We start from the raw sequence: 14,745 nt of genomic DNA, 5'->3' as shown, positions 1-14,745 counted from the left end.
TGTTTTAAAATCAATGCCAAATACCATACGATTGAGCTGCAGTTATTGGCCAGCAAAGGAGCTAAAATAATCAGATTTGCCATAGATACGTGTATAAAGGTGGAGCCATCATTTCTATTTTATGACAGAAAAACTGAACCAGTAAGAAGGGGAAAAGTGTGAAAGCTGGTCAAGGACCCCAGCTCACTAGAAACTGGCTCTTCTCTTGGTGGAATGGTCAAGAGATCTTAGGACAAATTTGAAATTACATGAGAACTCTGTATATTACCTGTCTTCTCCATTATTTATTAAGTCATTTGAGCAGACTTTAAAAATTTTATTTTATTGAAGTATAGTTGATTTACAATGTTGTGTTAATTTCTCCTGTACAGCAGAGAGATTCAGTTACACACACACATATACATACATGCTTTTTCACATTCTTTTCCTTTATGGTTTATCCCAGGATATTGAATATGGCTCCCTGTGCTATATAGTAGGACCTATATAGAACAGGGAACCAAATATATATATAGTATCCATCTTATATATAATAGTTTGCAGAGCAGAGTTTTTAAATAACTGGATTGAGCCTCAAAGAAACTTGAAGAATATTTTAAGATATACATAAGAAGGGATTGACAAGATTTGTACCCAAGGATAGACTGGAGTGTTGGAAAGAGGAAAGAAAAGTCTGAATCTGGAGGAGGATTACTTTCTAGTAAAACATCAACTTAGTCTCAGAGGATGGCTTGCAAAGGTCAGTGCCTTTCAGTTGTTCCAAGAACACTTTATCCTGGAGCAGACGTGTCTCTTGGGCACAGAGATTCATAAGATTCTCTTTCTCCTCTGCGTCATATTTGAGATTTCTTAAGGAGGAAGCAGGGGCACACCTGTGAGACCTGGAGTGGTTGGTGCCGGTATAGCAACTACAAAGGTAGCAACTGTGCGCGGCTGATGGTCCAGTGCAGGTGAAGGTGGACTCAAGGCCGTTGTTGAAGCATCTACGCCTCCCTTGCTGTCAGCTCTAGCTCAGGTCAGCAATCACTCACGGAGCACCACCGATGGGACATGCGTGTGTGAGCTGCGTGTGGGTCACACAAAGATGAAGAAGCCACGGTACTTCCTCTGGAGAGGCTCACGGTCTGGTTGAGAGTCTGTCACATAGACAGGTGGTTTCCATCCCATGTAGTGAAGGCAGAGAGATTAGCCCAGGTTCTGGGGAAGGTCAGAGGCAATTCACGTGGCCTGACTGGGAGGTTCAGAACAGGCTTCAGAGGAGGAGATGCCCCAGGCTGGGTTTTCCACAATGTGTTAACCGGATGGAAAAGCTGAGAAAAGCATTCCAGGAGGCAAATGGAGCCTGGGAAATGGAGAGAGCTAGAAAACAGGTTCCACAGGCAGCTTGGCATTATTAAGTTTAAAAGTGAAATGTGAAAAGTGCAGGAGATAGGGGCCAGGTCTTTACAAGAGAGCTATCTATAGGAGTTCATCTAGAAATTGGTACAACATGCAATCTGTGCTAAATACCTTATTGAAATGTTTAATTGCATGATCTGTACAGAATTCGCATTACTAGATGATGCCATTTTCTTTACTCTCTAGGACCTGTAAGGAGTAACCAGCTTCAGCCACCTGAATTTTGTCTTGGTCACGTCAGTAAATGTTTATAGACGTGGAGGTGGCCGATCAGTAGGGGGTCCAGTGGCTGCTCATACAGAGTGGGTCAGGGAGGTGGTAAGATGTGTGCAGAGTGGAGCGGTAGCCTTGTGGGAAGACCAGCTCTCTGGTTGCCATAGGAATAGATGAAGGACTAAGAGTATGGACGCTGTGGATAATCCATTCTTTCTACGTGAATTATCAAGATCTTAGAAGCCCCTTTGACATGGGAGGGGGGCACTTTAGGAACAATTAGTGAACAGATGTGTCTGAAGTGGACGCAAGTCTCTCCTCAGGTGTCACACGTTGAAAAGGTGGCCAGTGGAAATGCTCCTTGTCCAATGAGCCCTCAGCTTCCTCTCCCAGGGCTGATGAAACTTCTATCCTGGCTTTTCCATCATGGCCAGAGCCAATGCAGGGATGTTACCAACATCTTGCTATTTTGTTCTTTTCGTAATTATTTGATTAATAATAATGACTGAGCTACTTAATACTGTATACATCTGCTAGCATTATTATCTCCCTTAATAGGACAGGAACCCTGATTTCTGAATTTAACCCAGGGTGTATAATAAACTCACAGTTATTCAAGTCTTTTAAAAAGAATGTGTATAGTCCCGGGCTGAAGGGGAATATATTCTGAATATTCTGTGACTGACATTCTTAACATTCGATATTGGACTGAATATAACTTCTGCTACATAGATAAGTGGGCACAGAGTTGGGAATGGGGATGGGGTTATTCTTACGATTTCTATCCTGGAAGCTTTGGAGGTATCTTTAGTTTTAGAGTCTCTTCCTTCATATGTAACACGGGTATACTCTGTTTTACTCTCACACATCTTTAGGGTTTTCTTTCTACTGAAAAGTTCAGGAAGCAGAGTCAGAATGTACTGGACTATCAGGAGAGCAGGTGTGATGGGAAAAGAGAGCTTCTGGAATCAAAGAGACTTGGGCTGAGACTCCTGAAAATGTGGACACTCCCCACCTGTTGCTGGATCCTCTCCAAACACTACCTTCGGGATGCCAAGACTTTTTAAAAAATATACCCTTAGAGAAGCCAAAGTAAAGACTGTAGAAGTAGCTGGGGCTGGAGGGAGAGTAGTTGTGGCTCAGAATGGGAGGTTCGGGGCTCCCTGGAGCTCCTTTCCCTCCTGTTAGTGGACTTAGCCCACAACTGCACAATCACACAGGACACAACAGCCAGAGGCTGACTCCGCCACTTCTGCTCACGCATCCTAGGCTGGGGGGTTTGGTTCCCCCAGCAGTGATGAGCTCGGGCATTTGAAGGACACACCAGAATAAAATGACTCACGTAACCATCTTAAATAGAAGAAGCGGAATCAATGAACCAAATCAAACATTGAGAATAAGCGTAGTAAATGCTCTCAAAGATGTAAAACGGGGCAAGGGCAGCAGGAAGGAAAAACACGCAGTTATAAAGAAGAAAGGTCATGCATTTGGTTTAACAACTATAACAATGGCAATAAAGACTCTGATGAACAGGCTAAATTGCTAATGACAAATTAGTGGACATGCCCTGGGGACATTTGGAAGGAAGAAAAAAGGTAAAAAATGTAGGATATACAGAGGAGAGAAGGAAAAGTGCTGTCATTTATAGAATATTCTTCTTTCAAGAAGAATAGAAAATAAGTAACTGGAAGGAAACGGATGAAGAAATAGCAATTGCTAACTTCCAGGAAATAAAGACAGCGCTCTCCTTCATTGTCCCTTCATTAATATTCTTTTGTGTCATGCAGACCTTGTCTTTTGATCCCCTCCCTTTCTATTTGGTGTTTATGGGGAAAATTTCCATTTTAAAATCTTATCAGCATTATTCACAGTAGCCAAGATATGGAAACAACCCAACTGTCCATCGATGGATGAATAGATAAAGAAGTGCTGTGTGTACATTTATATACAATGGAATCGGAGGCAAAGCTGGGAATTTAGAGTCTTATTATCCTGGTTTTGAATGGAATTTCAAAACACTAATTAGTGCCCTAACTCTCCCCCCGAAGCAACCTGTTTCACTCAAAGGCCAGTGAGGAAGCAGAATTAGAAGTGAAAATGCCAAACTAAGGCTAAAACTAGCAAACTGCTGATGACATGAGTGCATAATGAAAGCCACAATGAGCAAAGGCAGCAGCAGTTAGTCCAGGGAAACCTTCCAGGTCTGTTACTGTGTTCAGTACAGTCTTTAGTTCTTGACTTCAAAGCAACTGAAATGATCTGGTTACTTAAACACTGTAAGAAATGGGATTTTGCAAGCTGTATAAGGTGCCTATGTGTAAATAAAGTAGATAATAAATTGAGTGGGAGTGGTGTGGTGACTTCTTTCATGCTACAGATTCCCGGGCTGTGTTTACGCTTGTGGACCCTGTGTAATGATTAATAGTGACCCTTTCACTCCCAGAGGTGTCCTGGTTTGGATGATAGATTATATGTTCATGCAGTGTATCAGCAAAGTATTTAAACATAGGTATTCTTGAGTTATTTTAGACTTTGGGGCCCTCTTGGACTCATGCTTCAGCTGTAGATCTTTAGTGTAAAAAGAATTCAGGGGTCTGATTATGGCTGAGGGTCTGCTTAAGGCACTGCTGAAATTACGTCTGTCAACATGTTATAAAGTAATAGCCTCAACATGCTGGGCTGACAGACAAGAATAACTGCTGGACAACCTCTGGGGGTGGGAGTGTGTAGGGATCTTGCATAAGAAAAACTGTAGGGTTCTGTGAAAAGGATCTGGATGAAGCCATGAGCAGGAAAAGCAGTGAGCGGTGATTGAGCAAATCAATCATCATCATCATCATCCTGGTAAATGGGGAGAAAAATGATGTCTGCACCCTGAAACTTCAGTTGAGTTTTCCACTTTATAAAAGTAGAAAATCAGCCTCCATTGTTAACCAAACTAATCCAGAATGTGGAAAGGAGCAGGGAAAAGAGAAATCCAAATAATGCAAGAGTACTGAGTTCCATGAGCAATAGAAAGTAGTTAGAAAAACAGAAAAATCTAGAATGATGTTAGTATGAATGATTCATGCCTCCAAAGCTTGGGTTCCGTAATAGGTTATTGCCGTAAAAGACGTATATGCACCTTCTATTTTTAAAAAGTATTTTATGAGCTTCAGAAGGAAGAATTTTCAAAAAGGAATTTTGCAGAAATTCGATCTTCAGGGTACGAAGAAAAGCGAGATGTTGCTGTCATGACCCACCTAAATGTTGTCATATTTGCTAAATTCTTGAAGGTCAAAGACTACTTTCAATCATCACATGAGAACATGAGGACATGGTAAGGTGCAGCCAGGGACCCTGTCTTGTGCATCACAGAAAGGGGTTGAGATTTAAACCCTCATCTCACAATCACCTCTCCGATACCTCTGAGTGAGGGCTGAGAGAGAAGGAAAGAAGAACATTCTGGGAGTTTAATGCCTGGCAGGTATTATTTGCTGGCTTTTAAGAATGTGTGTGTGTGCAAATTTCTTTCTCTGGTGAACCCTATACGCAACCATAATTAGCAAAAACACATTTTATGTGCTGCCATAGAGATCGGTGCTGACTCTGAAAATTTAGTAACCACCATAAAGGGTATCAGATATAACTGCATCTGTCACTCATCTGGATTTGGTAGAAATACCAGGAGAAAGAAACAAGTCTGCTGTCACTTTATCATCTGATGTGGCCGTGTTCAAGTTGTCCTTTTTGGATATATTCCCTGGGATTCTTTGTCCACAATACAGATGTGGTCCCTGACTTGTTCTCGTTTGGGACAGGTCGAAAGAGCTAAGAAAAAAAGAGGTTAAAATTTGAGCAGTTTTTCAATCCCCAAAGTTATTAAACATTATTCAGCTTAAAAAGGAATTTGTTCAAACTATATTTTAGACTGTCTGAAATTTAGCAGCCTATTTCAAAATCTTCCTCTTGGCATTGGCTATATAGATCCATCAAGTTAAAAAAAAAACTAAATCAGTCTTTATTGGACAGGAAATACCCCTGCAGAACAGACAAATTTGAAAAAAGATAATTGGGATCATCTTTCGCAAGTATGGTAAAATAAATCTGGATCAAAATGTTCGTACCATTTATTTCTTTTAAGAATATTTGATGCTCTGCTCAACTGTCAAATCATAGAAAAAATGTATAAGGAATTTCTAAAAAGCTATCGGAATATTTAGAACATTTTCTGCCATGAATGTTACATCTTCTTTTGGCTCACACAAAACTCTCCAAATCTTTGTTCTTGATGAGTCACTAAACATTTTGCAGAACTGAATCTGGGTGTAAGATGTAAAAGCCACCAGATAAGGGATTAAATATGGAAACGAGTTTCTTTCTGACAGCTAGAAAGTGTCATGAATTTTAAGTGCTTTTTCTTAAAAAGAGTCAAGCTTTTCTCCTTAAGAGTGTTTTCCTTTGACTCTAGAAATTATTTCTGTTGCTTATAGTGTGGTCCTGGGGACTGATCTGCAAGATGTTGCCATTCTGAGGTAAGATAAGCAAAAAATCGAACCTTAAAAACTTGTATAGTCATTTGAGCATTGATAGTAAGTTTATATCTGTTTAATCTAATAAAAAATTTAGGGCCTTTATTATATATATTTTTCATTTCTCTAATAATTTGATTTTTATATATTTTGTGAAAGTTGAAAACTTTAAAAAAAAACTTGTTATTTCGGCACACACAGTTTGAGAAGCATTTTTCTAGCACACACAAACACTTCTACTTGATTTTCCAAAGTTAAAGAGGTCCTGTGACTCCAAATGCCTTTGAAAATCACAAGTCACTTAGATCTAAATGAGCACCAAAGTGAGTAGTGGTGGAGGTGCTTATAGCTTATCCCCAGGTTATTTTTTTAAATTAATTAATTTATTTATTTGTTTTCGGCTGCGTTGGATCTTTGTTGCTGCGTGCGGGCTTTTCCTAGTTGCAGTGAGCGGGGGTTACTCTTCGTTGTGGTGCAGGGCTTCTCATTGCGGCAACTTCCCTGGTGGCCCAGTGGTTAAGAATCCACCTGCCAACGCAGGGGACATGGGTTCAATCCCTGGTCCGGGAAGATCCCACATGCCACAGAGCAACTAAGCGTATGCACCACAACTCCTGAGCCCGCGCTCTAGAGCCCGCGAGCCACAACTCCTGAGCCCACGCTCTAGAGCCCGCAAGCCACAACTCCTGACCCCGTGCTCTAGAGCCCACGAGCCACTACTACTGAAGCCTGTGTACCGCAATAGGTTATCTTTTTTAATGGAGACAACAGAATCAAAATTGATTGAGAATATATTTTGGAAGCATATATAATTTATAGTTAAAATCTTTTGCACAGCAAAGGAATCCATAAACAAGACAGAAAGACAACCCTCAGAATGGGAGAAAATATTTGCAAACAAAGCAACTGACGAAGGATTAATCTCCAAAATGTACAAGCAGCTCATACAGCTCAATATCAAAAAAACAAACAACCCAATCCAAAAGATCTAAATAGACATTTCTCCAAAGAAGATTACAGATTGCCAAACATATGAAAGGATGCTCAACATCACTGATCATTAGAGAAATGCAAATCAAAACCACAATGAGGTATCACCTCACACCGGTCAGAATGGCCATCATCAAAAAATCTACAAACAATAAATGCTGGAGAGGGTGTAGAGAAAAGGGAACCCTCCTGCACTGTTGGTGGGAATGTAAATTGATACAGCCACTAGGGAGAACAGTATGGATGTTCCTTAAAAAACTAAAAATAGAGCTACCATACCACCCAGCAATCCCACTACTGGGCATATACCCAGAGAAAAACATAATTCAAAAAGAGTCATGTACCACAATGTTCATTGCAGTACTGTTTGCAATAGCCAGGACATGGAAGCAACCTAAGTGTCCATCGACAGATGAATGGATAAAGAAGATGTGGCACATATATACAATGGAATATTACTCAGCCATAAAAAGAAATGAAATTATTTGTAGTGAGGTGGATGGACCTAGAGTCTGTCATACAGAGTGAAGTAAGTCAGAAAGAGAAAAACAAATACCATATGCTAACACACATATATGGAATCTAAAAAAAAAAAAATGGTTCTGATGAACCTAGGGGCAGGACAGGAATAAAGGACAAGGCCAGGGGGAAGGGTAAGCTGGGACGAAGTGAGAGAGTGGCATGGACATATATACACTACCAAATGCGAGACAGACAGCTAGTGGGAAGCTGCCGCATAGCACAGGGAGATCAGCTCGGTGCTTTGTGACCACCTAGAGGGGTGGGATAGGGAGGGTGGGAGGGAGACGCAAGAGGGAGGAGATATGGGGATATGTGTATACGTATAGCTGATTCACTTTGTTATACAGCAGAAACTAACACACCATTATAAAGCAATTATATTCCAATAAAGATGTTAGAAAAAATGATTGTTGGTCCTTGTTGCACTTATTCTATTTGCATTATGTTCACTAGGCTCTGGCTCCAGAGCTGAAACAATCGTGGAAAATCTGAGGACAGTGAATTAATGTGGTGTCTGTCCCACCGGGATTTAGCATTTCAGCCCGAGCCGATGCTCCCACCTCCAGGGCTTACAGGCCTTAGGTGTTTTCAAGAGAGCTTATGACCTGAACCGCTGAGAAGCTACCGGGAGCTTAGAAGCTTAATTCTGCAACGGGAGAAAAAAATGCGCCCGGATCTCTTCCTTGTTAAAGAGGCATTTGAGAGCCCAGAACAATGATTCAGTGTAATATAATCATTCTGAGTGATACGGCTTTGATGCAAGCAGATTTCTGAGTTTAGTGAAATTTGAACTTTATAATCCATGGTGGAAAAAAGATTTTTAAAGAATTTTTGGTAGTGCTTTTCTCCCTTTAATGAGATTGCTGGAGAATTGTATGTGTATTTTTCCTTACAAGTTTCATATGTTTTCTAAAAATCAACGTGTTTCATTCTTATAATTTTAAAAACTAAAGTTTTTCAGTTAATAAAACGCCGTTTTCTTGATCAAGTTCCACATGGATTTTCGCCTGAAGCGATAAACGTCCGTTGTGTGTAAACTACACAGTGGGAGGGGCGATGTCGGACGCTGGGCCCTGTTATGGATTACGATGGGGGTGGATACAGATGTTGTCATGGCTGCAGTGCATGACAGCATGTATATCAGGAGCAAGAGCTGCAGGGGCCTCTCACGGTGAATGCCAGGCTTGCAGAACAACGGTTCTCCATTCAGTTCTCTGGGCCAATAGCACTTAGAAGTCCACAGTGATACTCAGCGTCCTGGGACTAGAAAGTCCCCCGCTTGCTCTGGGCGGACACAGTCCGTCACTGTTTTGCTTTCCACACAGAAGAGCCCCCGTCTCTAAGTGGCCTGTCCAGATCCAAGCCTGGCCACAGTGTCTGCGTTGCGATGCTCTCTTTGTGTTTGCGTTACGAGGCTGCTGTGCGCTGCTGTCGTATTTAATGAGCCTTTATTAGACACACTCCCTGAGGGTCTTTTGTCAATAGAAGGTCCAACTTTAAAAACCAGCCAATATACATTTAATCAAATATGTACTCTGAGAATGAAAGACAGACAGTGTTTACCACTTGGTCTAAGTCTCCCAGACGCTGATATTTGCATTTATCATAAAATATCACTAGCATTTCCTCATCTGGCATCTTAGCCTGGACTTTGAAAACAAAATACCACAGACATTTATTTCTCATAGTTCTGGAAGCTGGAAAGTCCAAAATCAAGGGGTCAGGTAATTTATTTTGGTGAGGGCTGTCTCCCTGGTGTACAGATGGCTGTCTTCTTGCTGTGTTTTTACCTGGCAGGAGAGAGGGAGAGGGAGGGAGGGAAAGAGGGGGGGACGGAGGACGGATGCTCTGGTGTTTCTTCTACAAGGACACTAATCCCATCATGGGCATCACCCCCATGACCTCCTCTAAACCTAATCTAATTATCTCCCAAAGGCCCCACCTCCAAACACCTTCGTTGGGAATTAGGGATTCTACATATGAATGTCTTGGGAGTGGGTCGGGGAGACACAATTCGCTCCCCAGCACCTGGGTCTACCACCCTCTGATCATCTCACTATGGGTTGTGGTAGGAGAGGGTGAGGGGTCCACATTTCAGTCTTTCAAGGTCAACTGTTTTGGTCTTATTATATACCGTGTTTCATGCTTTCATTTTATTGTTCCTTCTCCTACATAGACCTTTCAGTAATAGATATACTTGTTTATTTTATCATTAGTTATTTTGCAGGCAATTCATTTTTCAATTGATTTTTACTTCTAGAAATGCCTCATAAACGATACTATTATTCAGTTTCCAAGTGTGGTTACTCGTATGACCTGCAGTCTCATCGGTCCCAATGTCTGTCCCTGACGCATATATATGAAGCCGCTGGTTGTGATACTGTCTCTTCTGTGAGCTACTGCGTCTGCTTTTATTCTTCACAACACAGTCTTCTTTAAGTATCTATTGATGTCTAGTTAAACAACTCTGAACTTTAAAAAAAATCCCCAAATGAAATATTCTTATTTTAAAAGGGTTGAATATTCTTGCATGTACATATTGCATGATTGATATTAATACAACAAGATTATGGAAACATATTTATATGCAAAATCAAGCAAACTTTAAGTGAAAGTATGTTCTCATCACTTTGAGGTATATGTCTGGGAATGGAATTGCTGAGTCATATAGGAAGCTCTATGTTTAACATCTTGAATGCCAGCCAAAATGCTTTCCAAAGCAGCTGCACCCTTTTACAATCCCATCAACAGTGTATAAGGGTTCCATTTTCTTTACGTCCTTGCTAGCATTTGTTATTGTTTGCCTTTTTTATTCATCCTAGTGGATGTGAAGTGGTATCTCATCATGGTTTTGATTAGCATTTCCCTAATGACTAATGATTTTGAGTATTATTTCATGTGCTTATCGGCCGTTTATAGATCTTCTTTGGACACATGTGTATTCAAGTCCTTTGTTAATTTTATCCACCTTAATGGAAATATATTTGACATACAACATTGTGTAAGTTTAAGGTATACACTGTGATGATTTGATATGTGTTGACATTATGAAATGATTACCACGGTAAGGTTAGTTAACACATCCATTGCATAGTTACCATTTGTGTGTGTGTGTGTGTGTATGTGTGTGTGTGGTGAGATCGTTTAAGATCTCTCTTAGCAACTTTCAAGTATATAATACAGTATCGTTAACCATAGTCACCATGCTGTACAGTAGATCCTTAGAACTTATTCATCTTATAACTGGGAATTTGTGCCCTTTGCTCACCATCTGCCACTTCCCCCACCCCTTGGACTCTGGCAACTACCAATTTATAAAAAATAAAAACAACCCAAATATGTATCTACTGAGGAATGGATAAACAAAATATGGTATATCTATATTGTAGAAGATAACTGGCAATTAAAAGAAAAAACTGCATGCGTGCTACAACATGGATGAACCTTGAAAACATCGTGCTAAGTGAAAGCAAAGTCTTTGGTGAAAAGACATTCACCAGAGTCTACACTGTTTCCATTTATAGTTCCACAACAGGCAAATACGCAGAGACAGAAAGTAGACTAGGAGCTGCAGGGGATGGGGGGAGGGAGAGAACAGGGCACGATTACTCATGTGTATGAGATTTTTTTTTCTCAAGTGAAAAAATATTCTAAAATTAGATAATGGTGAAGGTTCAACAACTCTGCAAATATACTAAAAGTAAGAAACCAAAATACAAAATTATACACTTCAGAAGGATGAATTGTATGGTATGTGACTTATATCTCAATAAAACTGTTCATTTGTTTGAACTAAGCAAATGCCGTTCTTGTCTTTACCTGCAAGAGCGTGATGGTCTGCCACAAGGCCTGTGAGCAAGATTAAGGATTTGGGAAATTGAATAAATATAGCCATTTATCTCCTCAAGTAAATTATCAGGGGCAATAACAGGTTTCCCCCAACTTTCATTTTGAAAATTTTCAAACCTACAGAAACACTGAAAGACTAGTATAATAAACACTCAAATACACTTTGTCCATATCTGACAATTATTAATATGTTAATAACTGGTAACGTATTACCACCTGTGTGTGTGCATGTGCATCTGAATGATCAGATGGTGAGTCACAGAAATCGTGGTCCTTTCTCATCAATACTCCAGATCCAGGATGTGTCTCCTAAGAACAAGGATGTTCTCCTATATAACCTCAGCACCACCACCGGCAAGAGACCCACAGGTGACAGTATGTGTAGCATCCGAGTAGATGATACACAGTCATTAGTCTTGTTTCCCCAGTGTTCCCTGCAAGACACTTTATAGCTTTTTATGGCCCAGATCCAGGATCAAATCATTGCCTGACATCTAACATCTTTCAGTCCAGGACGGTCTCCCTACCTCTTTTATCTTCCACGTCACTGACATTTTTAAGGAGTCAAGGCCAGTTATTTTTTTAAATGTCCTCTCATTTTTTTTAAAGTATAGATTCATGTTAAACACTTTGGGCAAGAATATCACGTTGGTGATAATGTATCATATCTGGACACGTGATATCAACTGTCCCAGTCTTAGTGAAATTCAGTAGAATAACTTGGTTAAAGGCGGGGTATCTGTCAGACCTCTCCAGTGCAAAGGTACCTTTTTAATTTCTAATTAATAAACAATCTTTGTAATTAATAAGTCATACAAGTGAATATTCTGTTCCCCCAAATAATGAAACAGATACTATGTGCTAAGAATTTATGGGGAGTGTTTCTGATTTCCAGTGAGCATTGCTGGCTGTGTCTACCCTGGGCTGCCTGGTGGGAAAAGTCTGGGGGATTGTCGGTTCTCAAGTTAACGGTGTCACCACAGCAAGGATGTGGGGTTGGGGACTATTTCTTAATCTATATCAGTAGTATAATCACATGGAAATTTGAAGACTTAATAGAAGTCTAATAAAGTAATGTTGCAAACTCCTTCTATGCATTCTGCATATTTTTAAAATAGATTTAATAGCACCTAATTCTGTAGATTGGTGCCAGGAGAGAGGAGCTGGATGGTATGCGAATGCCCACGGAAAACGTCTATGCTCTTGGACGTGGTTAAACTATTGTTTCTGTCCCAAGAAGAGCATGTCTGAATAAACTGCCAGTTGAGGAGAACCTTAGAGATAACACTTTGCTTTTCTAGAGCACTTTTGTGCCCAACCACTGGATGCACTCAAATCATCATTCAGTCTACCTCTAGGAGACATACAGGTGGTAATGTACTACCTATATCATTTCCTTTGAGGGCTGGAGAAAACCAGAGCACAAAATTGTGACCTGCTCCGTGAATCCATCCGCATCACTGCAGGGGTGGGAGTGCCTTCATGCTTTCCTGCTCATTTCTTTAACGTTAATGAAAAGCAGATTAATTTTTTCACTGGAGGCTGCTATGAGATAAATGAAAGGTGGGGGCAGCTGAGTCTCTTCCTGCTTGAAAATTGCGCAGTCACATCTTCTGAGACACCTTCCTAATTCTAAAACTATCCTGGAGTAAAAGGAGTAATTTAGACCAAGAGGATGAATGAATGCTGAGTGGAGAACAAAGAACTTAAGGAACCACTCAAAATATCTCAAGGATTTAGTTCGGAGGCAAAGCTGGGAATTTAGAGTCTTATTATCCTGGTTTTGAATGGGATTTCAAAACACTAATTAGTGCCCTAACTCTCCTCTGAAGCAACCTGTTTCACTCAAAGGCCAGTGAGGAAGCAGAATTAGAAGTGAAAAGAATGATTCTCTAGGCGGCTTTGTTGCCCTTCTTCCCCATCTCACTTAGGACTTAACCATGGGGGAAACCACGGGCAGGAATAAGCTGCAGTCTGTGTGAGAGAGACGGGGTCCCTGGGGCTGCAGGTGGCATCAGGAACACTGCTCAGAGCAGGTTAGATGGTCTGTGAATTGGGGGTAGGGCAGTAGCAGTTCTGGAAGAACGTGGACTTGGTGGTCAGCCTCAAAGCAGATCACACTGGCCAGCCAGAAGCTTTGCCCACTGAGTTGGGCACACAAATGATTCAAGCACTCTGGCTAGATGTGGGATCATCTGCCAGACCTTCCAACCAGAATCAGGCTCAGGACCTCCTTCTGTTACCTTCACAGCTGCATATCCTATATAAGAGTTAAGGACGGACTTCCTTCAACAAGTTTATATTCTGGAACACAATGTTGAAAAGTACAAACGCATCAGTTTGTGAAGTTTAGATCCACGCTCTGAAAGAGGGAAACGCACCCGTTCCCTGTCAGAGCCCCTCACACCTGCAGTTCCCATCACTTTCACCTTTTTCTCCTGGAGAGCAAGTGTGTGTTAAGTTGCTGGGAACCCACATTTTTACTGATTGAATCCAGATAATACTACTGACAGAATGGGTGGTATCAGAATCCCCACCACCACAAACCTAGCTTGGACATTATTACAGGAAAAAGGAAATACTTCCAGTATGTGTAGAAGCCAAAATGGGACCATGACACCACCACGGACCTTCAGAGCTACCAGCTGACAACAGCAAGATGTGAAACAATGATCCGGGCATCAGCAAGGTCTAAGCTAAGGGCCTGGGTGCTGAGTGTTTCCTGGAATCACAACAGCTAACATCTTTATTAAGATCCGGTGATTTTGTTTGGAGCAAATTAATTTGTACTTATCTGCATGAAACACATTCAGTTCCCTCCCTTCGACTAAAAATAGTTTCAATTCCTATCCCTTGGGCAGGTCGCCTGTCTGGGTTTTAGACGTGGACATGAAGGCCCGAGGACCCTTGATGAGCTATTGTTTTAGCCACAAAAGGACTGAAGGACCCAGTATTAGAAGTGAGGAGGGGGGGTTTTCCTGGTGGTGCAGTGGTTGAGAATCTGCCTGCCAGTGCAGGGGACACGGGTTCGAGCCCTGGTCTGGGAAGATCCCACATGCCGGGGAGCAGCTGGGCCCGTGAGCCACAACTACTGAGCCTGCGCGTCTGGAGCCTGTGCTCCGCAACAAGAGAGGCCGCGATAGTGAGAGGCCCGCGCACCGCGATGAAGAGTGGCCCCCGCTCGCCGCAACTAGAGAAAGCCCTCGCACAGAAACGAAGACCCAACACAGCCCAAAATAAATAAATTTATTAAAAAAAAAAA

The sequence above is a fragment of the Balaenoptera musculus genome, chromosome 13 (assembly GCF_009873245.2).
Source record: "Balaenoptera musculus isolate JJ_BM4_2016_0621 chromosome 13, mBalMus1.pri.v3, whole genome shotgun sequence".
Taxonomy (NCBI): domain Eukaryota; kingdom Metazoa; phylum Chordata; class Mammalia; order Artiodactyla; family Balaenopteridae; genus Balaenoptera; species Balaenoptera musculus.
This window is presented reverse-complemented; position numbering follows the sequence as displayed.